Source organism: Polypterus senegalus, chromosome 16, assembly GCF_016835505.1.
Source record: "Polypterus senegalus isolate Bchr_013 chromosome 16, ASM1683550v1, whole genome shotgun sequence".
Lineage (NCBI taxonomy): Eukaryota > Metazoa > Chordata > Cladistia > Polypteriformes > Polypteridae > Polypterus > Polypterus senegalus.
This window is the reverse complement of record NC_053169.1, coordinates 75,689,942-75,709,007: the sequence shown is the minus strand read 5'-3', so window position 1 is coordinate 75,709,007 and position 19,066 is coordinate 75,689,942. Positions and strand designations below refer to the sequence as shown.

Genomic DNA, 19,066 nt, shown 5'->3' with positions numbered 1-19,066 from the left:
CCTCATGTCATTTTTGTTGCCTAAAGCTGTTTCTCCTAAGGAACTGTAGGAGAAATATCTGTGACAAAGTTGATCTTTAATGAAACCTAAATGAGAATTTCTTTATTTGTTATTTTTAAGAAGAGCAAAACAGCCCCAGAATTCCACTGTTCAGGAGATTCTACTTTGCAGATAAAAGCACTTCTAAAATGATAAATGCTGCGACCGTGACACTTTTTAAACAATATCATGAGCAGATAAAGTAGATACTGGGGCATTTAAGGTAGTGGATAACTGGACGAGCTTAATGGAATTAATGGTGTAATCTTGTTTGCAGAATTGCTCACCTTCTTAAGCAGAAAGTAAACAAAATGAACATGGCAATAGATCACACGGTGTCGGGCATTATAGCTCTGGCTTATGTTAGCTAAGCTGTCTTGTGAGGCTGATCCCACGTGAGTGGGCTTTATCACTAGTCACACAATTTCTGCATAGATCTCACATAAGTGACAAGTCACAGGATAAAATTTCCGTCTTGGAAGTTTCATTAGATGACGTGTCTCTTGTTCCCACAGTAACAGATATGACTGGCAGGTACAAACACTGCAGCACAACAGGTTCCAGCAGACGTCTTGAAATCTCAGACCCTGTGCCGCCTCCTAAGAAGCCGTGACAGTCTGTTTGATCACCTGTCCTCTGCGTTCACTGTGTGCATCAGTGCCATCATGGCTGAGCAAGGCTTCCTCATTTATATTCCGTGAGGCACAGCATATGCTGGAAAATTGCTGCCATTTTTGTGGAATGAGATGCACTGCGGGGACTCCCCAGCACTGAGGAGTGTCTTTGCTGAACTTGTGTTTTACATTTTAGCATTGTGGTGCCATGCCACTGTGCATCATTGTATCTTCCAAAAGGACATCTGTCTTCACAAGTTACTTTTAAGAACACATTTACAGCATGGAGAAAACAATTATCTATAGTTTATGAACTTACTTTTTTTATGAATTATGTGAAGTTTGCAAATTTTTTTTGTTGCCTCAATGCCAGGGGTGACAGTTTTCACACCTGTTTTGTAGCAGAATAAATAAGAGCCAGCTCTGATATTTATGTGGTTGGGGATAGGGATATAAAAGCAGGCTAATGTACAAGAAATACAGACTCAATGCCCACACCATGACAGCTTCTTAAGACTGTGCTCAGTGTAAAGAGGGTTCAGAAACTGTTCAGATGAGTACTCGATCTGTAGGCCGGCTGCAAACTGATTTTTTTCTTCTTTATTCATTTATTGAAAAGGAGTGTGGTACTGAGAAGCATGGCAGTGAAGTGATTAGCCCTGCCACCCCATAGCTTCAGAAGACTAGGAACAAGCTTGTAGGATCATCATTGTGATGTGTGCAGAGATATGAATGCCAGCCCGATCAGTGTCTGTGCAGAGCTTGTGTATCTGTGGGTGCTTCAGGTTGCCCTGAGATGGGGCTTCTTATATCGCTTACTTCTTCAGATAGGGGTAAAGAGCTGTGTTCTGTTTTGTCGTTGGAAAAAATGTTATTGCATTTGCAATGTTTTTTTCTTCTTTTTTTATTCAATTATCTTTTGTTTTCTTCGTCTTAAAAAATTTAACGTACTGTACAGGCAGGAAGTGCCACATTTGTCAATGTGAGATCTGATGTGATGAACACTGTTTAGAGGGGTGTACTGTTCAGGAGCTCTGACGTCATTTGCTTAGTGGATTGAATTCTCTTCTATATTGTTAATGTGTCAGTGGCAATCACATTTAATAAACTAAGAGAACAGCCTGTAGCGTCTCATGTACCATTATTCCTATTAAGTGACAGAACAACTTGCATAGACTGTGACTCTTAAACACATACAGAGCTTCACTTTTTTCATATTTTGTTATGCTGCAACCTTGTACTAAAATCTTTTAAATTAATTTTTCCCACAACAATAACCCAGCATGACAAAGTGAAAAAATGATTTTAGATGTTTTTTGCAAATGTATTAAAAAAAAAAACAAAAAAAAAACCTGAAATATCAAAACAAGTATTCTGATTCTTTGCTGTGACAGCTGTAGCTCGGCTCAGATGCATCCCATTCTGTTGACTATAATTGAGATGTTTGGAGTCCACTTGTGGTCAATTCAATTGATTGCACAAGTCTATAGAAGGTCACACAGCTGACAATGTGTATCAGAGCAAAAACTAAGCTATATGGTCAAAGGAATTGCCTGGAAAGCTTAGAGACAGGGTTGTGGTAAGGCACAGATCTGGGGAATGCTATACAAATTCCTGCAGCATTGCAGATTCCCGTGACCACAGTGGCCTTTTTCAGTTCTTCAATGGAAGAAGCTTGGAAAAACCACAACTCTTCCTAGAGCTGGCTACCCATCCAAACTGAGCAGATGGGAGAGATGGGCCTTAGTAGGAGAGGTGACCAGGAAACCAACGGTCATTCTGGCTGAACTCCAGAGAACCTGTATGGAGAAGGGGCGAAACGTACAGTAGAACAACACCACTGCAACATTCAGCTTATTCTGGGCTTTATGGAAGAGCAGCCAGAAAATACATGAAAACCCACTTGAAGTTTACAAAAAGGCACCTAAAGGGCTCTCAGTCAGACTGTGAGAAACAAGATTGGCTGCATCATGCTGTGGGACTGGGAGACTAGACAGGGTTGAGGCATAGCTGAATGGAGCAAAGTGCAGAGATATGTCAGTCATTATCCAACCTGCTATATCCTAACACAGGGTCACGGGGGTCTGAATACCTTCTGAATCGTCTGTACAAACACATTAATAAAAGGAAATCTGGAGTTCCATACTTATTAGAACAATTTCTATAAACTGTCACACCAAACCTATTTCACTAATTTGAACAAATGCATCTGCATGCCGGCTCCAGTCTGTTACAAAGCAATACAATAACTGAAGAGTGTGAAACAAATTGAAAAATGTTTGTAAAAGGTAAGTGGTCACTGTACCGTCTGCAAATATCACCATGGGGAGTAAAACAAAGAATCACTTAATATTCAGATCCAGGTCTGTCTCTGATAGGCCGTATCTTGAACTGGTGCTTGGTGATCGCAGCTTGGATGTAGCTTTAGTTTTCGATTCTTTCGAACCACTCTTCTTGTTGGCCATGCTTATATGTGCTTACATATACTGTAGCAGTCCCTCTCGGGTTGAATAAATACAGGATATCTCAGAATAATAAGCAAATAATATGAAAAATAGCACCACTGCTAGCGGAGCTCCACTTCAGACGTCCATCTCTCGCATCGGACGAGACCAAATCCGTAAAACAAAGAATCAAACCAGAAAGGGACAAGTAAACAGGTAACATGCAACATAAAGGAAATTAATAATTAAGACTTTGAAAATAAACATCATGTGAACACATGAAGATAAAGTTTGCATGCCATGTAAAAAAAACTCTCTTTTCACATTTTTTCAGCTATAAACATACCCTGAAAATGTCTTTTTATTTTGAATAAATGGCACTAATGCACACATTTCCCACTACATTATGTAAAAACAAATCACATTCAAATCCAAAATAGCTTGCATCTACTTTGTCCAAATTTGAGTAAAAGATGAAAAAGTATAAAAGGATATTTTAGAACTCTAAGTGGTGGGTGGTGTATGCTAAATAGACATAAGTGGCTGTAATAATTTCATATATAAAGCACTTTTGGTAAAAGTGAGCTTAAGCCGATTTAATGAACTAAATATCCACACTGTTTGCTCTGCTGAATTTTTGGTATCTTTGAGAATAAAGCCCAAATAACAGAATGTCTGTGAACGTCATTAATTTACATTCCTAAACAACTTCTAAAATGTATGCATAGCGTAACATTCATTTGCATCTCAGGACTTAGATAACTGTTTGGAAAACTGATGCATTTTACATTATTTTTTTTTTATCTTCATCAAAGATACCATCACTCCATAGTGGCCAGTGTGGTGTTCTATGCTGTGGTCTCTTGGGGAAATAAGTTTGCTCAGGCAATGTGTTATCAGGACAGCCTGCTCCATCACTGGGTGAACCCTGGATACACTAGAAGCTGTTGTGGAAAAGAGGATGATGGCAAAATTGGGTGCATTCACGAAAAATTCCCTCCATCTCCTCCAGTAGGCGCTCTCTCGGAGCACTTTTAGCCACAGGCTCATTCCACCAATGTCTGCTAAGAAACTAACGGCGCTGGGGGTCTTTTCTGCTCACTGCTATCAGGCAATTCAAAGCTTCCACCCGATGTACCTGGTAAGTTTATTTTGAAATATCTGTTCAATATAGATTTCTTTATTGATTGTTTTGATTGACCGATTGGCTGTATTATCTGTTCTGTGAGTCTGTATTCTTGTTTTTTATGTTTCAGGTGCTGTATGCATCTGAATTTCCCCATGGAATTAATAACGTTTATCTAATCTAATCTAATGCAGATGTTACATTTTTATCTTCTTATATACTGTACACTACCGTGGCTGTTCGTTTGTCTGTCCAGGATTTTAAATCACCTGTAGCTCTTAACTGTTTAATCTATTGACTTGAAGTTTGGTACACATATACTACGTGACATCTACTATCCGTTTTCAGGGTGATGCTTTTTATTTCTCTTTTTGTTTTTATTTTGTTTTATTGTAGAATCAATTCTCTGCCGTGCACAGCAGAGCAGCTGAGTGGCGCATGTGTATGGGCGCCGTTCTCATTCCCTACCACCTTTGCTAATCATTCTTGAGGCAGATTAAAGACTTTAGTACCAGCTTAAGTGAAAAATGAAAGAAAACGTACAAAGTAATTGCAATACAAAAACTAACTTAATCAGTTTTAACGAGAAAAGATGCCAACGAAAGAAGAGAGGCAGTGGGCCGCTAGGGTGGAGAAAAGAAGAGCTGCTCAGGAAGCAGCAAGCGCATCAAACTCTGAGCAAATGAATGCTAAATGCACAGAGAAAGAGGATGAAAACTAGGAATGCTCAAGTCAAGTGAATTTGCTGCATGTTATCGTGCAGTACGCCGTTACTAGTTTATTAATATTAGGTAACAATGAGTAATATCCCAAACAAACAGCCTGAGTAATTACATTTATTATTATTAAGTAACATTTTTAGACTAGTCTCAAAACATGGAGTATGTATATAAGAGAGGGCAGAGCAGGCTCCTGTTTTCTTAGGAGACTGTGTTCCATTAATGTAGGTAGTGATATCCTTCATATCTTCTACAACTCTGTGATGGTCAGTGCAGTTTTCTAAGCTGTAGTGTTCTGGACCAATAACATCACTTCAAGAGAGGCCCACTGAATTAACAAGTTAATTAAAGTGGCAATCTCAGTTAGGGGACACACTCTGGAGGTGCCAAAGACAGGTATTAAAACCAAACTGAGTGCCATTATGAACAATGCTGCACATCTTCTCTCTGGCACACTAACACTGACGACTTTCAGTCAAAGTATCACTCAGCAGGAGTTTGTGAAGAAATGTAATGTGGGCTCCTTTATACAAACCGCAATATGGCTGCATAATACCTCACAATGACTGTGATTTGTCAAATCAGAAGTTTTCTTTCTTTTCAATTTTCTTGCTGTTTAGTCATTCTGACTGCCGTTTACACAGAGAAAGACAGACAAATCAGGCATGTAGGGCTGAAACAGAAGTTTTTATTTTCCTTTCCAAAAACAAAAAGGGAAAAAAGAACACGGCATCACATAAGCGGCTTCTCCCCTATGCCCCAACAGTGTCCACTGTGCTACTGCTTTCCTTTAATTAAGCAATAAACACATTGCATATAAAACTATTTACAAAAAATCACTCAGATTTTCCAGAGAGAACTATTTACAATATACATAGTGTAAACGCTGGCCCGGACACAGACAGACGGACATCGTAAGTTCACCCAACACACTTTTATTCACACTATTTACAATTGCCGTGCTCTCAAAACCCCAGTGCCTCTTGCACCGATTCCCCAAAGTCCAGGGCTCACAGTCTCTATGCCTTTCTTTCCTGGCCGCCTCCAGTCCTCTCTCCAGCTCCAGCGGCCCCTTTTATGGTAACCCGGATGGGCTCCAGCTGCTTCCCGGCAATTAGTCCTGGCCACACCCCAGTGTGGCGGAAGTGCCGGCTGCGCACCCGGAAGCCGTCCGGGTGACCCTTGTCGTCTTCCCCCCGGCACTTCCTGGTGTGGCGGAAGTGCTGGGCTCCCGGGATAAAAAGGCTCCCAAGCCCTTTACCCGAGGCCCCCAACATAAACAGGACGGACGCCCCCTCGCGGTCTGGAGGAGGCACAAGCCCTCCTCTCATCCTCCTGGGCGTCCCGGCCGGGGACCACAATAGCTTTATGCAATAAAAAATATCATAACTTTTTAATCATATATTCTTAACAAAAAAAAAAAAAATAGAGTAGCATACCTTTCCAAAAACAAAAAGGGAAAAAAGAACAGGGCATAACATAAGCGGCTTCTCCCCTATGCCTATTAAATAATAAATTAAATCAATTACAAATTATTTTAAGCAAAACTATTACTACAATATAAATAAAACAAAAATCAGAAAAAGCTTGGGGAGAGCTGAAAACACCACCTACTCCAATAGCGTCCACCATGCTTCTAGAGGCAGAGCCAAGAAATGGTGCATGCAGGTTGTGAGGTGTAACGTTAATTAACGCCCGTACTACAACATATTATACAATCGGTATACTACAAATTATTTACAAGAATTAATTCATTTTGGGAACGTTCATAACTAAAACAAAACAAAATTATAAGTAATACTAGCCAACCCGTAGCGTAGCATATGCCACATATAATTATTTATTGATGAGTGAACACTTCCAGAAAGACACAGTTGTCCAAATGGGGAGGGTTTGAGGATACAACTGTCAGTGAATGAAAAGGTGGAACTCTGGAGAGAGCAACATACAATTGTCCGTGAGTAAAAACAGGTTTTGGTAGATACAGGCATATTTTGAAAGTTTGTCCTTGTGCCTTATTAATAGTCATTGCAAACGGCAATCTAACAGGAAATTGTCTTTGTGTAAAAGTAAAAGGCAAATTAGAATCTGATGGGGTCAGGGAAATACGGGGAATAAGGACAGTTTGTGAGGTAGCAGATGTGAAAGTTTTACACTCCAGTACATTGCGGTGATTGCTGGTAACAGAAAGTCTAGTGCCATTACAGAGACCTTTTGCTGGCGTGAGGTTCCTGACAAGCATGATGACTGAACCAATTTTAATTTTGAGTTTATGCGGAGGCATGCCAGTGGGAGTAAGACTATTAAGAAATTCTTTGGGGAATGCAAGTTGATCTGCAGGATCGTCTGTGATGATGGAGTCAACGCTGGTGAAAGTTACTTCGTCATTAGGGATAAGTTTCAGCACCTGCTCATTAAGGTGTAGTGAATCTTCGTTGGTGACGCTTAATATAGCTCGCGTACTGTGTTGTTCCAGAGTGACAGTTGAGAAGTCGATGTCGCCATATAATTGCCTCGAGAGCGATGTTGGAAGCCTGCGGAGGGTGAGAGTTGGCGGACGGGGCCTTGTCGTGCATTCCCCATGACGTGGGAGGAGGGTTAGAGTGGGCGTTTGTGGCTCTTTCATGCGTAACCCATGGGCGGGGCTCTGTTAGAGTTGGCGGGCGGGGCTTTTTGAGTTGGCGGTCGTGGCTCTCTGTCTTGCGTGCAGTGAAAAGTCAACGTGGCTCAGAAGTGCATGTGGACTTTTGCACAGACGAAAGCAACTGAGGCAGTGTTTGGTGAGTTGTTGCGTGCGGGCATATGCCTCGAGAGTGACGATAGATGCGGGAGGATGGTTACAGTTGGCATGCGTGGCTCTGTCGTGCGTATCCCATGGTCTTAGAGTTGGCGGGCGGGGCTCTGTGAGTTGGTGGGCGTGGCTCCCTGTCTTGCGTGCCCTTAGTGAATTATATATATAGATATTACACTTTGCTCCATATTCAGACCATAGCGTGTGTGTATATCTCTATCTATCTATCTCTAGAGCTTCAGTAAAAGGCCAAATTTCCCCCAGGGGACAGATACAGTTTGTTCTATACATAAATCAAAACAACTTCACATGTGCTAAGTTTGAAACAGTAAAATAATCTGTAATTGAAGTATCCAAGAATGCTCCTCTGTTGTAAACTGGATAAGTCTGGAAAGCTTTTCAATGAGAGCCTTTGAAAGTTTGATTTAAAATGGATTTCTTTGAAGAATACGTTTGCCAAATTTCAACAAAATCAGCAGACTTGTTTCATGTCGACAGACAGACAAGATGATGATAGTAGGTGTTTTTGGCATTACATAAAATGCTTCTAAAATTGCAAACAGAGGTCAGAATGAAAACATCTGCAGAAGACTGCAGTTTGTACAAAGGCCACTTTGGTCAGTTGTCACTTTTGGATGCCATGTTACACATGACTGCTACCTACTGAAACTGAAGCAATAACTGACATCTTGGAAAATATGACCATTCCCCTCCTGTTTAATTCCCATTGTCCTTAGTGTTTTATTTCTGTGCTTGGTTCAGCATTACTCATTTTTTCTTTAGATTTTGAAGATTTGGATTTAAATTAACTTGCATGCTTTCATTTTGCTTTTTAAAGTGAAATAGACTAGTGCTAAGAAAGGAATGGTCACTTCCAAAAACTTGAATGAGTGATACACAAATGAGGGAGCAGTTTGGGTTCTTGTAGGTGAGTCAGCTGTCTGTGTTTACTGAAAGGAGCCTCTCGCTGTTGCCCTACCACATTCCATTCTGCTCCTTTCAATTCAAAAGACTTTGATTGCACCCTACTGAAGGAACACAAAACCTCAGCATGCCATGATTTTATCACTTGTATCTTTGTGTATTTCGACATGCAAACATAATTGTGAAGATGTTGCCTAATAGTACTTGTTAATAGCAGTGTGGCATATGAGATAGAATCCTAAGACTGACAAAATTACTGATAATGTAAAAAAAGCTTTCTTGTCACATCCAAAAAAACAGATATGCCATGTCTTCAGCCCATTGACAAAATATGAATTGTCGTGACTACAGCTAATGAATGCTTCTAACTAAATTGTAAGAATCCCATTGTTGACAAGTTTCAAGACCACAGTATCAAAGGTCTTGACAGACTTAGCAGAAGAACATTGTCACATTGTCTCATTCTAGTAATCTAAACTTATGTTGTAAATTTGGGACAGCCATTTTAAACACACACATTGACTTTACTTCCTTATACAGACTGAATTGTTTCTGGGGTAAAATGCCATCCATTATACTGTAAGCTGCATTAGAGTCACTTTTCCATTTCTACATTTCTGAGGACTAAAATTTTATTAGTATAACAGGAAACGGGATTGATCCTAGGCTATCCACTTATACCTACGGAGGGCAATTGTGGAGCAATTTCCTCTCGGCTTGTGAGATTGGTCCGCAATCCATTAGTTATTTCCAATCTCCTCTTTCTAGGGCAACAACCATAATCTGCTATTAGAAGTCCCGTCACCAGTGAGAAGCAAGCAGTGATCACCTCAGTTCTGCATACTGACTTGTAGATGTTGGACACAGACTCAGGTGGCTGGTTTCAGAATGCAAAGTAGAGGTACTTTAGTTTGGTGAACCAAAGCAGAACTCCTCTTTCTCCAGTGGCCAAGTGGGTGTCTGAATATAAATGCTCATCTCCTCTGGTTTGATCACTTTCTTTGTCTAATCTTATCTTTCTTTTGTTGACTTCTCACAGTGTCTGATCCAAAAACCCTTGTGCCTTCCTTGGCATATTTTTTGTTAATGTCGATATGCTAATAAATCAAAAATGGTATAACTAATTTGGTGGCAGGTGAGAGAAGGAAGAGTCTGATTATCGAAAAAAGTGAGTTTCAAATGTATTAGTTTGAATATTCATTTTGAGAGCAGTTATAAAATAACCAGCCATGTGCACCCAACTACTTTGCGCATGTTAAAGTTGTCTGTGAAGGGCTCCCTGTTTAAACGTGGCTGCCAGTCGTGAACTGGGCCCTTCATCACACAGCATTATGATTTTTTATAAGGGAAACAATATTACAAAAGAAAACCCTTGGACATTGATTCGATAGGAACGGCCTACTCGGAATCACTGTCCGAATAGTAATTATGTGGTCGTGTGTGAGCATTTCTACTTCTGTCCGTTCACAGTCCGTCTCGTTTTCACGACGCTATTGTTTCCTCTCACGAGGTCTTCTCAACCTTTCTCCAATCTCGCAGGTTGCTTTGTGGCAATCCAAAGAGTAAGGCAATATACATGGAGCAATGGTTATAAAAGGGGGACACTAAGTTATCCAGGCTCTTTAAAGCATAAATAGGGATCACTTCACTGACATGTGAGCAAGCCATGGTACAACTGTGAGACTCGCAGCACTTGCCGGCTGCAACATAACAATAATAATTTCCGGAACGTGCTGTTACGTTGTCATTCATTTTACCCACTGGCTTTCTTTCATTCATATGTTACGTAGGCACGTATCTTTTATCTTCGGCAATCTCATTCTCTAATCAGGCCTCAGGAGCTAACCAGCATAACACTGTCCACCACCCCTTTCGTTATTCCGGCACATTGTTGACATCCATGAGTAACAACAACGTACTAAACTGGAAGGTGGTCTACATGCGTGGAATTCGCGGACAAACAAAGATCAAGATCTAAATGAAGATCTCTTTAGTTAATTTAAAGCACAACAATTTGTTTAGTTTGAATGTCTGTGTTTTGAGGTGTGACTGGAGTACTACAGTCTTCAGTAGTATAAGCCTGGAGGAGATTCTTAATGCAATGCCTATGTTTTAGCTGTCTCTCTACTGCCATCTAGTGCTTCTTCTTCTAACTTATTCGCGGACAAACAAAGATCAAGATGCAAATGAAGATTATATATAGAGATATAAAGATGCATTTGTACAAGTCTTATACAATAAAATGTAGGCTGCTGTTTTAGCACATTGCTTGAAAACAAATTAATTGTGTGAAAATAACTTGTGTTATTTCTACATGGAGCTTTATTTTCAACTAAAGAGGAAGAAACGTAAATGTACGTTTTTTCTACATCTGCCTGTTCTAGTAACGGTAATATCGCAACACGCCAACCCGTACTCCTTCATTTCTGAGTTGAAGCCCAGTCACTTTTGTTTATTATTTAAACTGAGACATGTTGTTCACAGTTTCACAGTAAGGCTACATAACCCACAATCCCCCGAACTAACTCCATACAAATCCCGCCCCCCTGCAGTTTTTAATTATAACTCCTTGTGTCTTTCACCATCACTTTAAGGTCATGAGTGTCAATTTACATATCATTTTATCTCATTTAGTTTTTTTAGTCTCTACTAACCAAGAAAGGTCTTACATATAATTTGTGATTCTTGTGTACACTATCTCTTCTTTATTTCTTTTGAAATGTCATTCATGGTTTAGATTACTGTATTTTTATGGATGAAGAACTGTTTCCTGAAATAGTGCTAGTTTCGATATTTATAAAGGGAAACACTCCTCTTAATTAGTCCACTTTTGCCAGAAAACCAAGTTGGTGCACTGACAGGAACTTGAAGGATCTCACAGTGGTGACTACTGAACCACAGAAGCTTAAGGAAGAGATCTAGGGACGCTACTCCTGAAGTTTGCAATTATTTTGACAGTCCTCTGAATATTGACAAACAAATTATGTTGCTTGCATCAGAAACCAACTGCTCAACCTGCCTTCTATAAATGGACTCAACACCTTCACAAATAAGGCCAAGCAGTGGTACTGTGGTGCTCGGAGTTAATGTGCACAATACAGGTATGTACTCACACAACCATTCACGTTTCCTTTTGACAGCAACAAAGTTGTTATTCCACATGCAGACATAGCCAGCCAAGAGAGTCTGACCTGCAAATGTTCAGGAATGGCGATGTTAAAAGCAGGGCTGAAATCATGCAAAAATAAATTCTTAGAATTCTTGCATTTGTCCCTGAATAGACTAGATATTGAAAATCACTTGGTCTTTATAACTGCAAAAATTCCGCTTAATTGTTGTTTGTAAGACAGCAAACAGTATTAAATAGTGGCTATTCTTCATTTGGGGGATGCCTGTATTTCTTTAATCTTCACCTTAGTATACTCATTTATTTAATATATAAATAAATATATTTCTGTTTGCCATCCTGTTTAAGCTTTTTCTTTTATCCTGTCTCTGATCAGTATTTTCCTTGTTCAATTATGTGTTTTTGTTTATTATATATACACCAGTAATGGCGCACAGCATGATATACCATGCAGTAAATACACCTGACTTGAGCATTTATAGTTTTCATCCTCTTTCTCTGTACGTTTATCATTCGTTTGCTCAGAGGTTGATGCGCTTGCTGATTCCAGAGCAGCTCTTCTTTTCTCCACCCTAGTGGCCCGCTTCTTCTCTTCTTTCGTTGGCATCTTTTCACATTAGAACTGATTAAGTCAGTGTTTGTGTTGCAATTGTTTAATTTTTCACTTAAGCTGGCACTTAAGTCTTCAATCAGCCTCAAGAATGATTTAAGATATAAAGAGGTAGGTTAAGTGACGGCGAAGGTGGTAGGGATGAGAACGGCTCCCGTATGCATGCGCCACACAGCCGGCCTGCTCGCCGCTGCCAAGAGTTGATTCTACAATAAAATAAAATAAAAATAAAGAGAGGAATAACCTTGGAGGTCAATCATCACCCCGAAAGCGGATAGAGAACATCACATAGTATATGTGGACCAAATTTCCGGTCAATAGGTCAAACGGTTTGTGAGCTACAGGTGATTTAAAATCTTGGACAGACAAACGAACAGCCATGGTAGCGTATTATGTATAAAGATATTAGAGAGACAGATGTACTTTATTTGCCCCAAATGAAAATTAAAACTTTACAGAAGCTGAAGAAAAAAATATCATTGTCTCTTGTTTTGTCTATTAATAACTCAATTTTTCTTTGAGTCTGCAGGGTTAAAATTTGTATTTATGCATTTTTGTATCAATCTTTAATGTGTTCATTTGCTGTAGTTTTAGTGTTCCTGCTTATCTCTCTGTTTCCAACTCTGTCTCCACTTACTTAATTCTCAGCCACTTCCAGGTCATACGACACCTCCTGCATGCCCTTGGTTTGCTCCCAGTAAATATGCCTTAGGAGAAATCTGGAAACTCATTCACTAAATACTCAAACCATCAAGCTGACTTCTCTCTGGCCAATGAAGGTAATGTTTTGTTCTTATCCCCTGCAGTGACCTAATTTTGGTCTGTTGTCCTTTATTCGTGGACTGCCCAGATCTCAAGACCATATGTAAGCATATGAATGTACATGAAGTAGTAAATACTTTCTGGTATACCACCACAGTCAGTCATAATTATCTTAAAACTGCTGCCACGGCACTAGTTTCTGGTAGATTACACCACCACCCCTGTTCTCACAGAAAATCCTAAAGCATTGCAGCTCTTGGAATGTGACAAAAAGTTTTAAAAAAGCAGGTGGTTACAACTTTCTTAAAATACCTTGGCTGGTTGCTAGAATGGAAAAATCTCGGACTACATCATGTCAACACTGTTCTCCACTTCTGTTTCCCAATGTCAGTCCTCCAGTTTAGAACATGAGAACAATCTAGACAAGAACAGGCCATTAGCTCAACAAACCTCACCAGTCCTATCCACTTATTTTTTCCAAGAAAACATCAAGTTGAGTTTTGAAAGTCCCTGAAATCTTACTGTTTACCACACTACTTGGTCTCTTATTCCAAGTGTCTATCGTTCTTTGTGTAAAGAAAAACTTCCTAATGTTTGTTCGAAATTTACCCTTACCAAGTTTCTAACTGTGTCCCCATTTTCTTGATGAACTCACTTTAAAATAACAGTCTTGATCCACTATACTAATTCCCTTCATAATTTTAAACACTTCAATCATGTCACCTCTTAATCTTCTTTATCTTAAATTGTAAAGGCTCGGCTCTTTTAATCTTTCCTCATAATTCAACCCCTGTAGCCCTGGAGTCAGCCTAGTCGCTCTTCTCTGGACCTTTTCTAGCGCTGCTATGTCCTTTTTGTAGCCTGGAGACCAAAACTGCGCCCTGGACTCACCAGTGCATTATAAAGGTTGAGCATAACCTCCTTGGACTTGTACTCCACACATCATTCTGTATAACCTAATTTATCGGTCAAAGACAGTAATTAACAAAATAATAATTAGATTAGATTAGATAAAGAGTTGCACTCATAGCCATCTTTTTATCCCATAGCGTTGATTAAGCATGGGTCCTGACCATATAGGCCATGCCCCTAGCAACACCTGAAGTGGATCTAACAATGGAAATAAACACCGGCTACCTTTGAGGACCCAAAATCATACCAAATCATGACATTTGGCAGTTGTCAATCATGTGTTTTCCCCATTCTGTTTTAATGGGTGATTTCTTTTTTACACAAGAAACAATTCACAATTCTGTAAAAGGGCAACAAATGACAGAACCAGTAAGGCTTCAAGAGGGGTCATTCCACTGAGACAGCTTTATTATTGTTGAAATGCTACTGCTGGCTAGGGCTACCACCTTGCCATCCATCCTCGTCTTTCTTGATCTTTTCTTGGCCTTTGACACGGTTAACCATCAGATTCTCCTTGCCACCTGCTCCCACCTAGGCATTATTGGGACTGCTCTCGGATGGTTTCAATCCTACCTTTCCGGCAGATCCTACGATGTGTCCTAGAAAGGAGAGATGTCTAAGTTCTATCAGGTAAACACAGGTTCTCAATGTGTAAGTCTGTATCACATCCACAATAAGTCTGTATCACATCCACAAGAGCAGGCTGTATGTGACCGAATATGCAGCATAACATCTGATTCAGGCTTTCTTCTTGCCTTGTCTTGACTACTATGACTGTTTATTGGCAGGATTACCTGTGTGCACTACCAGGCCACTGCAGATGATTCAAAATGAAGTGGCACATCTTTTATTCAACCACCAATTTCCACACTGGACCAGAGGTTGGCGCTGTACTTCTTTTCCCCTGCAGACTTACAGAAGACCCAGCATCCTAAGCTTTCTTCTGGTACCCAGAAGTCTTCACCTTCCACTTCCTCTTTCCATGGCTCCAGATCCCACCTCCTCATGATATCACTTCCAGCTCCAAGACTACAACCATCTCTGTCATCATTTCCTGTCATTCATTCTTTCAGCCATTTTGTAACAACCCACAGTTAAGTTTGGAGCTCATCTTTACTAAACAACAATGTTTCAAGTATACGGGGTGGATCTTCAAACCTTTTTCTTTGTCCTTATTTTACAGCAGCAAGGCCACAGGGATGTATGAGATCTGATCAGCAATGTTAAAAGCTCTGGATTTTGTGAGACACTTTTAGCTTAAACACCTGTTCAATGATGTGTAGAAGGTGAGGACAGTGCCTTGGCAGATTAGAGAGTTGGTTTCCACCTTTAAAAATGTTGACAAGATGGTCTCTTCCAAACAGCCTGCATAAGAAAGCCTTTGCTAAGATTCTGAAATGGACACTCTGTTATGGTCAAAAGCTCAGATTCTGGAGGAGCAATGTAAAATTCATCCTAGCCTAGACTGCACCAGCTCTTTAATCTTGCACATATTTTTAAGGGGTCATAACTATTTGCCCATCATATCTACTGTATAATGTACATTGTAGTCTTGGAAAAAGCTTATGACCATGCACCTTATATTATCTTGTTGAATGTTCCACAGCAGAACATAGTTGAGGGTCAACTGCTACATTAATTTAATTCCCTGGATTTGTTTGATTTTATACTTGGGATTCAGCCAAGATCTTTCAATGTAGTTATTAGACTATTAAGGATATGTATTTTTGCCTTATCTCTTCCTGATTTTAATGGACAGCATTAGCAGGGTGCATTTAAGGTAACCAGGGTATAGGGTTTGGGTACAATAGGAGTTCATTTCTGCTGTTTGTAGATGATGGTGGGCTTTTTCCTCATTGAACTCTGATCTTCAGTGTGTACTGGAACAGTTTGTAGTGGAGAGTGACATGGTGGGAATAAGAATGAGATCCTTTAAATCTGAGCTCATGATCCTGTCTTGAAAAAGAATGGCATGTTTTATGCGGATTCGACGTGAGCAGTTTCCCCAAATGGAGGGGTTCATGTATTATTGGGGTTTTATTTATGAAACCTCTGTAGCAGTTTTACAAATGCACTCTCATGGTGGTGAAAAAGGAACTAGGTATGCTGGAGAAGTGGTTGATTTATGATCTATATCACAATCCTCACCGATTTTCACAAACTCTGGTCAGTAACTGAAAGAATGAAGTCACAAATAGCTGAAATTAATTTCTATCACAGGGTTGCTGGGCTCATTATCAGTAACAGGACATAGAACTTGGTAATATGGAGTTTGGTTGTAGAACTGTTGTTTCTGTGGATTAGGAGGAGCCGGGTAAGGTGGTTTGAGCACCTAATTAAACTGATTAGCCAGGCTGTAGGCATACAATACCTAGTGGCATACTCCTACTCCTACTCCTGTATTATTAAAGGATTCATGGAATTTTTGGGTCCACTCATATAGATGTATACAAGGCATGACCAACTTGAAAAATGAGATGCAGACCCAGGAAACAATAGAGAGATTAAATGTTCTCCACTGGCCTCGAAGCATCTTGGCATTTCCAAGGAATGTCTGAAGAAAGTTGTTGAGAATGGGAAGGTCTAGTCAGCCCAGCTCCGCTGTTGCTACTGTGACCCGGAAAAGCATAAAGAAAAAATGATGAAGACAATGAATGGGTTTTATTGCAGGCACAAAATGCAGTAGCTCACTATCAGAAAGCAAGGTTCTGGGATGAGGAAGACTTAAGAAGTCAACAGATAACAAGAAAGGAAAAATTCAGACCTCCTATCCCCAGGACTGCAAAGATTTACAGTGCAAGGATCATCTTCAATGCAAGTAAAAAAAAAGCTCCTTCATATTTTGGGGGTAATTGGAACAACCTCAGGGTGGCATACACTGCACTTCTAGACTGAGAGTAGCCACCTGAGATGGACAGGACTTATAAGATCTAATAAGGGTGACTCTTGTGTGCTTCCTATAGGAACTGTGCCAGACACAGCACACACTGTGAAGAAAGTAGATTAGGGTTAGGGTTAGGTAAAGTTAAACTAAAGGGCCTGGCAACACCATGATATTGCCTAGCAGGTGTTGAATACTGAAATCTCGTCATTCTGCTCAAACTGAATGAGGTTTAATTTTCTTTTAAAAAACTTAATTTCATTTTTTTGCAATAAATAAACTCAAAATGTTATACTACAATAGAGAATCATTATGTTGTGAACATCTGTTAATCCAAGATATATTTGCTGCCAGGAAAATATCTGTTCATGGCCTTATGTGGCATTAGACAATGTATAATTTAACCACAAGATACCATGAATTTGTTTCCCCAGTTTCTTCTATGAACATCTACCAGATGAAAACTGCTGATAATGCTAATTTGTCCATGAATATTCGAGTTATGCAAATGTCACACAGAGAATGTTAACGCAGAACAGCAGTGACTTCCTCTCAGTCACGCATTCTTTGAAATCAAGCGTGTGAAGCACGTTACCCTGTACTTACCTTGCTTTAGCTTGCACTGCTATGCTACTGAGATTTTCATGGGGTTACATTAAAGAGGTCTTCTGGAAGATTATAAGTAGCTGTGTATTTTGTATCAGGCTTCCAGGGAGCCAGAGATGTCCTTAAGGACCATGGTGCTCCCACAAGGATTTTACAGTGGCAGCAAAGGAAAGTACCATAATGTAATCACCTCAGTATAATGAAAGGCTGCAGTGCTTGTACTGAGACTTATGGTCATTAGGTAATTCTACAAGGCAAGGGAGAATGGCATCTACAGTTAGGCATGAAATGCAAGGAGAACACTTATTTATATCAACTTCAAGAGCTGCCTTACTTATACATTCACACCTTCAGGCTCTAAAGAAGGTAAACCCACAAAAAACAGGAAAAAATACTGCATATGAGTGAACAAATGAAAATCATAAACTTTTAAAAATGTTAATAATATATACTCAAATTTTACTTTATTCCTACTGATACTTCTTCTTCTTCTTTTGGTTGCCACAGCAGATCATCTTTTTCTATATCTTCCTGTCCTCTGCATCTTGCTCTGTTACACCAATCACCAGCAGGTCCTCTCCCACAACATCCATAAACCTTATCTTAGGCCTTCCTCTTTTTCTCTTGCCTGGCAGTTCTATCCTTAACATTCTTCTCTTAATATACTCAGCATTTCTCCTCTGCACATGTCCAAACCAACACAATCTCACCTCTCTGATTTTGTCTCCAAACTGTCCCACCTGAGCTGACCCTCTAATGTACTCATTTTTAATCCTGTCCATCCTCGTCACACCAAATGCAAATCTTAACATCTTTAACTCAACAAGTTAAAGGCAGCTCTGTCTCCTGTTTTTTGGTCAATGCCACTGTCTCCAGCCCATATAACATAACTGGTCTCACTACCATCCTGTAGACCTTCCCTTTCACTCTTGCTGATACCCGTCTCTCACAAATTACTCCAGACACTATTCTCCACCCATTCCATCCTGCCTGCATTCTCTTTTTCACCTCTCTTCCACAATCCCTGTTGCTCTGTACTGTTGATCCCAAGTATTTAAACTCATCCACCTTTGCCAACTCTACTCCCTGCATCCTCACCATTCCTCTGACCTCCTTCTCTTTCACACACATGTATTCTGTCTTGTTCCTACTGATCTTCATTCCTCTCCTCTCCAGCATCTCCTCAACATGCTTCCTACTCTTGCTACAGATCACAATGTCATCAGCAAACATCATAGTCCACGGGGACTCCTGTCTAATCTTGTCTGTCAACCTGTCCATCACCATTGCAAATAAGAAAGGGCTCAGAGCTGATCCCTGATGTAATCCCACTTCCACATTGAATGCATCCATCACTCCTACCGCAGAGCTCATCACTGTTGCACTTCCCTTGTACATATCCTGTACAACTCTTAATTAACTACTTCTCTGCAACTCCGAACTTCCTCATACAATACCACAACTCCTCTCGAGACACCCTGTCATATGCTTTCTCCAGGTCCACAAAGACA

At 40.0% G+C, this 19,066-nt stretch overlaps 1 long non-coding RNA gene across 1 annotated transcript; it reads left to right on the top strand.

Annotated features, from left to right (window-relative positions):
* The first annotated feature begins 3,983 nt into the window (after positions 1–3,983).
* LOC120516730 lies at positions 3,984–15,088 on the top strand. The gene is made up of 3 exons (XR_005630900.1): positions 3,984–4,238; positions 13,043–13,173; positions 14,857–15,088. It is a non-coding gene; the product is annotated as an uncharacterized LOC120516730 (long non-coding RNA).
* The last annotated feature ends 3,978 nt before the right edge of the window (positions 15,089–19,066 follow it).